Source organism: Pocillopora damicornis, chromosome 7 (assembly GCF_964200805.1).
Source record: "Pocillopora damicornis chromosome 7, jaPocDami1.2, whole genome shotgun sequence".
Taxonomy (NCBI): domain Eukaryota; kingdom Metazoa; phylum Cnidaria; class Anthozoa; order Scleractinia; family Pocilloporidae; genus Pocillopora; species Pocillopora damicornis.
The window spans coordinates 18,958,476-18,965,947 of NC_142676.1; the positions used below are offsets into that span (position 1 = coordinate 18,958,476).

The following is a 7,472-nucleotide window of genomic DNA, read 5'->3' on the forward strand; positions in this document are numbered from 1 at the left end:
GTTTGACGTTGTGTTACATTAGTGTTCTGAGTGGAGATGGCCCTCGATCATTGTTGCGTTAATTTCTGTAGTAACGACAAACGAAAAAAAAGTGGTGAGAATTTATCTTTCTTCAACTTCCCTCCAAACGATTTATTGAGATCGAAATGGATTGGCGCTATAAGGCGAGGTAAGAGTCGCGACGTGACCGGTGAGCTGTCAGATATACGTGTTATTGGCGATCGACTTTTCCTTTCGATTGAAGACTCAGCCAGTAGTTTTTATTTATAAAATATTAATTCATTTCATATCCAAAACACTAGATTCAATTAATGAGTGTACTATTCTTTTTACATTGCTTTTTGCAGAAAACGTTCCCGTGTGCTCAAGGACACGCGAGAATTACGACATATTGAAACCTAACGCTATTCGATTTTGTTTGTACAATGACATTTTGAATGATTGATTTTCTCATATTACGTGTACATTTAAGATTAGTGATCCACATTTTACTTCAATCGATACGATAAACGAGTTACGAATAATATGTCTGTGTGAGTTTATTAAATGGCGCCCAACGTGGGGCACTGACCTCAACCAAAAACGAAGAATGGCCGAAAAATTGGCGAGAACCCACGCCAAACGCAGGGGAAATCGAGGTGTATTAAACCAAACTTCTTTTGAAGGATGGTGAATATTTGGACACGCAACGCTTAAAGGTTAATGCTGAGTTGTTAAACAAAAAGCTCGATTTGGTTAAATCGCTGGACGAAAAATTTATAGAAGGCTGCGAAGTGGATGACATTGCACACGGAATAGAGGAGTCTGACGAGTACCGGTTATGTTACAATCGATAATGGAAACGACGAGTCCAGAAGTTGGAAGCGAGGTTAATGGCGGTTTAATGGTGAAAAACGAGAATGGTGACAACCATGCTCCCTCTACCTCGATAAAGTCGTCTACTGAACCACAACTTTCGATGATACACGTCAATGTGGATTCAGGAAGCGAGCAACTCATCCTTGCGCCGGGGAACTCAACCGATGTGGAAAACAGTAACACACGCTGGAATCTCTACGCCTCAACCACAGGGTATTTCAGGTACGAATTTTCAATTGCCTATGCCAGTAACTTTTGCGAAAACGTTAATCCAAATTACGCTAACCTTTTGCATATCTAGCGAAGGCGAAACTGCCGAAACTAGTGCTGCCGAAATACAAGGGGATGTAACGCAATGGCAGAAATTTTGGGATCGTTTCAATAGCTTCATTAATGTCAATCCACAACTAAAAAAGATCGATAAATTTAATCATTTGCATTCACTTTTGGAGGGTCAAGCCGCACGTGCAATGCAAGGGCTACTTAGATCTGAAGTCACTTACGACTGTGCGATCGATATCTCACACAAACGCTTTGGCAAACTCCAAAACATAATCTCGAAGCACCCGTACGAGACGCTTAAAATTTCCGGATGTGTCAACGACGACGCCGCACAGCTTCGCCTTGTTTACGATAAGATTGGCATCAACGTCCGTTGTCTTGAGTCATGAGGTATAAATTCCAGCCAGTATGGAAGTCTGTTGATCCCCGTGATAATGTCCAAATAACCGCCCGAAATTAGAGCGTAAGTCGCAAGAAATACAGCGCGCGAGGTATGGGAAATGTCTGAATTGCTAGAGGTCATCCGACTAGAAGTCGAAACTAGAGGCTCGAGGAAACAAGAAAGGTCATCCGACTAGAGGCTCGAAAATTAGCGATGATGTGAAAACAAACGAAAACTGATCACCAGAGGGGTGTATATAACAAGAACTGCCGACGATGTTACGATAGTCACCACCAGTCAAACTGCTGACAAGTTGTGTCCAAAACGCCTAATTCATCTGCTACAAACAATCGAAATCAAAGGGAAATACAAAACTCGACTCTTGTGAGTAACACCGAGGGAAGTAAGTGATGCTCCAGTTTTGGGGAGCACCGTATGTTTCGAGAAGAACATTGCTTGCGTGACATTTGCGTTACGTTTAAAAGTTTATTTAGTTCAATATTTCACCTTTTCTTTTCACTTATTGTTCACCTTGATTGACACTGAAATATGAGTAAGTTGATGGTTTTTAATTAGTTTTTACACGTGTCGTGTCGGAGGCATGAATCAGGATAGCTTTCCCGTTTTTGATGATTATACAGTTTAGTTTAACTCTGGAATCCCGTCACGAAGTAAGTCAGTTGTTTTAAGTCGTTTTTGGTTTCCTTAGGCTTTGTTACATTCAATTATTCGCGTTGATTTCTGTTAGTGTAATTTCTGTAAGACCGCATGTAATTAGCGATTAAATCTGTTCGTGTTTTTAAGATTATATGATGTGCTTGGGTCTCTTATTTTTGGTTAGGTTCTGTTGTTTAGAAATCTTATTTATTTATTGTTTCAGATCGAATAAAATTCTATTTATACGATTCGGGATTCTTTAGAGCCACGCAAGTAATTTGGTTTTCATCCGACGGACCACCGTAACCGCAACGTCGACTGCAAAGACCAAGGGGAGTATTTCACTTCAAATTGCGACAACTACCGCGACAAACGAATATCAGAGGAAATCGATGACTGTGCGAATCCTGTTGGATAGCGGCAGTCAGCAATCTTACATCACCGACAATGTAAAAAAGAAGCTGGGTCTGAAGTCAACGAACACCAAGACATTGCATTTAAACATGTTCGGAGAAAATGCTTATCGAAAACAAAGGTGTAAAGTCGTCACCTTGCCGCTTCGAACCAGCGACAACGAATACGCTGAAATTACCGCGCTCAATTTCCCGATCATTTGCTCACCACTGCCAAAGACCGTAGACGAACGAGATCATCCGCATTTACAAGAATAAGAATTAACTGACAATACTGAGGGCTCGAATTCGATCGACATCTTGATTGGTTCAGATCATTACTGGGACTTGATTATTGTTGAATCAATTCGTGGAGATTCTGGTCCCGGTTAAAAGTAAATTCGGATGGCTTCTCTCCGGACCGACCAAAACTTCACGCAGCGAAACAATTGTCGTCTCAGATTTTGCCATATCGGACGAGACATCATCAAACGAAGCAAGAGAAAGCGACGAAATGGTGGGCATGCTGAAAAGATTCTGGGAGGTTGAAAGTCTGGGAATAGTGGACACCGCACGCGAAGGTGAATCAGTCAAGCGAAAGGAGAACATTGAGTTCAACGGTCATCATTATGAAGTCGGACTGCCGTGGAAGGAAGGCTTCTTTCCGCGCACTAATAATTATGGAATGTGCGTTACAAGATTACGATCATCGCATTTGAAATTGAAGAAGGAGCCGAATTTGGTGAAGAGTTATTGGCAACCGTCTGTCTCGGAAGACAATGGAAATCTGCACCTAAGAAGTAGAATCAGTTCAAGCTGCACCGCCGGCTGTGGCTGTGAAGCCCAATACGGGAGCCGCAGACCCGCTGGCATTTTGTGCAGGTAAAGTCATTTGTGGGGGTTAGTTGAATGGGGGCAGACTGGAGCCTCTGTCGCCTGTGAGTCCTCTTCACCTCCCACTGGCTCTCCCTCTTCAACTCGGCTTGTTTGACGCCGGCCTTGACAGTCGATCGCCAGAGTGTACGGTCGGCTGTTGCTGACTCAAGGTTTCCAGGGCTGATGCTGCAGGTCTTCAAGTCACGCTTGCAGACATCCTTGTAGCGCAGAGTTGGTCGTCCTGTTGGCCGCGTCCCTGTGGCGAGCTCACCGTACATGATGTCCTTTGGGATGCGTCCATCATCCATTCTGCATACATGGCCGAGCCAGCGCAGTCGCCTCTGGGTCAGCATGGCATACATGCTGGGTAGACCTGCCCGTGATAGGACCTCTGCATTTGTGATGCGGTCTTGCCAGGTGATGCCAAGGAGTCGTCTAAGGCAGCGCATGTGAAAGGCATTCGACCTGCGTTCTTGGCGGGAGTAGAGGGTCCATGTCTCACTACCGTAGAGAAGGGTGCTCAGTACGCAGGCTTGGTACACCTTCATCTTTGTGTTGATGGTCAACAGGGAATTGTCCCAAACTCTCTTTTCGAGGCGAGCCATTGCCGTTGCTGCTTTTCCTATCCGAACATTGAGCTCAGAGTCCAGGGATAGGTTGCTGGAGATGCAGGAGCCAAGGTAGGTGAAGTCGTCGACTACCTCTAAGGCGTGCTCGCCAATGGTGATGTGTGGGGTGACGCTGACACCTTGGCCCATGATGTTAGTCTTTTTCAGGCTGATGGTTAGGCCAAAGTCATTACAGGCTTCCGCAAAGCGTGTGATGAGCCGCTGCAGTGCCTCCTCGGTGTGGGCGGTGAGGGCAGCATCATCCGCAAACAACATTTCCCTGATGAGAACTCTGCGCACCTTGGTCTTAGCACGGAGGCGGGCCAAGTTGAAGAGGTTCCCGTCGCTCCTGGTGTGGAGGAAGATGCCATCTTCAGACTCACGGAAGGCATAGCACAAGAGAAGGGAGAAGAACACTCCGAAAAGTGTCGGGGCCAGGACACACCCTTGCTTCACGCCGTTCTTGATTGGAAAGGGGTCTGAGGATGATCCGTCAAACTGGACTGTACCGTACATGTCATCGTGGAAGGATGTGATCATCTTCAGGAGCTTTGGCGGACACCCAATTCTTTCCAAAAGGGCAAAGAGACCGTTTCTGCTCACCAGGTCGAAGGCCTTGGTCAGGTCAATGAAGGCAAGGTAAAGTGGGCGTCTCTGTTCGCGGCACTTCTCTTGAAGCTGTCTGAGGGAGAATACCATGTCGATTGTCGATCTCTCTGCACGGAAACCACATTGCGACTCTGGGTAAACGCGGTCAGCCAGCAACTGCAGTTTGCTAAGCACGACGCGAGCAAAGGCCTTTCCTACGACGCTGAGAAGGGATATCCCACGATAATTGTTGCAATCGCTGCGCTTGCCCTTGTTCTTGTAGAGCGTGACAATCTTAGCGTCCCGCATGTCCTGGGGTATCGTGCCCTCCTCCCAGCATTGGAGCAGGAGATCGTGCAGGTGGCCGAGAAGAGAACTCTCACTTGCTAGCTTAACAATCTCGGGGGGAAGGCCGTCACTGCCTGGTGCTTTGCCGCTGGCAAGGGACTTGATGGCTTTCCTCAGCTCGTCAACTGTGGGTGGTGTGTCAAGCTCTTCCATGGTGGGTAGGGTGGTGTTCTCGATGGCGGTGTTGGTGACAGTGGTCTCCCTAGAGTACAGCTCCTGGTAATGCTCCGCCCATCTCTCCATCTGTTTGCCGCGGTCGGTGATGATCTCGCCTGTGGTGGACTTGAGTGGAGCAATCTTAATGGCGCTAGGGCCAAAGGCTTCCTTCATGCGCTCATACATGGCGCGGATGTTGCCACAGTCCGAGGCGATTTGGATGCTGCGACACAGGTCGAGCCAGTAGTCATTTGCACACTTGCGAGCAATCCTCTTGACGTTGTTGCGAGCAGCTCTGTAGGCAGCCAGTGTTTTCTTGGAGGGCTGTTTCTTGTGCTCGAGGAGTGCGGTGCTCTTGGCAGTGATGGCGGGCTTCATCTCCTTGATCCCCGCCTCGAACCAGTCTTCACTTTTTCTCTCCCGCATTCCGAAGGCGTCTGAGGCCGCCTCATACATGGTGTCTCGGATGTAGTTCCATCGCGCTGTGGCACTGTCAGTTGGACAATCCTCTAAGGCTTTCTCCATGGTCTCGGCAAAGCGTTCACGCGGTCCTGGGAGTGAAACTCTGGCTGTGCCAATACGGGGGCGTCCTTGCTGTTTGGAGCGATGAATGCGCTTGGGCTGGAGACGCACCTTGCTGCAGACCAGGGAGTGGTCCGTGTCGCAGTCGGCACTGTGGTATGTGCGAGTGATGAGCACGTGGTTGAGCAGGGACCTCCTGGTGATGACGAAGTCCAACTGGTGCCAGTGCTTGGATCTGGGGTGTCTCCAGGACACTCTGTGCTGCGGTTTAGTGGAGAAGAAGGTGTTGGTGATGCACAGACCATGGAAAGTGCAGAGTTCAAGTAGCCGCTGTCCGTTCTCGTTAAGCTTGCCCACTCCGAAGTGCCCTATGCATCGCGGCCATGAGTTGTGGTTCGAGCCTACCCGGGCGTTGAAGTCTCCAAGTAGGAACAGGTCTTCTTTCTGTGGGATCTCTCTGATCTTGGCTTCAAGCTCCTCGTAGAATGCATCCTTAGCCTCGGCTGTAGCGCAGAGTGTGGGAGCGTAGACGCTGAAGATGTTTGCTGGTCCAGAGGGGGTCGAGAGGCGGAGAGAGAGGATCCTTGCAGTCCCCTGTGAAGGAGGCTCCATTGAAGACAGGAGGGTGTTGCGCACTGCGAATCCGACCCCGTAGAGGCGGCGCTCTTCTGGCTCGAGTCCCTGCCAGAAGAAGGTGTAGTCCTTCTCCTTGAGACTGCCACTTGCGGGGAGGCGTGTCTCCTGAAGGGCGGCGATGTCGATGTTGAGTTTGGACAGCTCACGGTCGATGATGGCGGTTTTCCTGGCATCATGGATTTGCTGGAGGTCGTCAGAGAGGCCAGGACACATTGTTCTGACGTTCCAAGTAGCAAGCTGTAAGGCTGGTGATTTCTTGTTTCTTTGTTGTTTGCCTGGTGTGGGGGCTTTACAACCTGCCTGTCGGTTTTGCCTAAGCTCCAAGCACCCAATGGAGCAAGCAGGTTGTGGCGGGGTAGCAACTCAATTGTCCGGGGGCTGCCCGGCTTGAGGCGGGCGTTAGCTACCCAATGGGGCTCAAAGACCCCTCCCACCGTCGAGAGCAACCCCTGGCGCCCGGCTGTACGCCAAACGAGCCTGGACTTATAACCGGTAGACTGCTGCTCTCCGTGTTGTGCCTACGCTGGTCAGCGAAGCTGGAGTGACCTCTCCAGGTGCAGGCCTGGGCGGAAGATATGGAAATCCTGGTGTGCCCAGTCGCCAGGATCCCCCTCTCGGCGTTGCTGGTAGGGTCCGACGGAAAGGACGAGCCGATACGGTCGGTGCCAGCGCAGCTGCAGGAGTTGCCGGAAGGTTTCACGTTGTTCCACCAGCCGCCTACGGGGCTCTACTCCGGATTTTCTGTAAGGGTTTACTCCCATAGCCTTCACTTCTCCCAAAGCAACCACAAGGCAGTGGTGGTTCTGCGGCAGGTAGTACTGGGTTACAGGGTACCAGTAGCAGGCAAAATATGTACCTGACCTGACAATGGTGAAGAGTACGACAATATGATTGAAGAGCAACGAAAGAACGGAATAGTCGAAATTGTGCCGGAGTCGAAAGAAGAAACCCTGGAGGAAACTGAAGTTACCTTGAAAAGAATTCATTACTCGCCACATCATGCAGTAGTTAGAAGAGGTCGCAAACAGCAAAGGTTCAGATTGTTTACGACGGATCTGCAAAGAACTGTAAGGACAAACGATCTCTCGATGATTGTTTATAAGATCCCTCACGTATTCGAAATGCTAACAAATTTTCGCTGGAATTCCGGCGCTCGAACTGCGGATA

The 7,472-nt window shown here is 49.1% G+C and overlaps 2 pseudogenes; both read left to right on the forward strand.

Annotated features, from left to right (window-relative positions):
• Positions 1-835: 835 nt before the first annotated feature.
• LOC149043024 (uncharacterized) lies at positions 836-1,718 on the forward strand (annotated as a pseudogene).
• A 763-nt stretch (positions 1,719-2,481) lies between these two features.
• LOC149043025 (uncharacterized) lies at positions 2,482-3,375 on the forward strand (annotated as a pseudogene).
• The last annotated feature ends 4,097 nt before the right edge of the window (positions 3,376-7,472 follow it).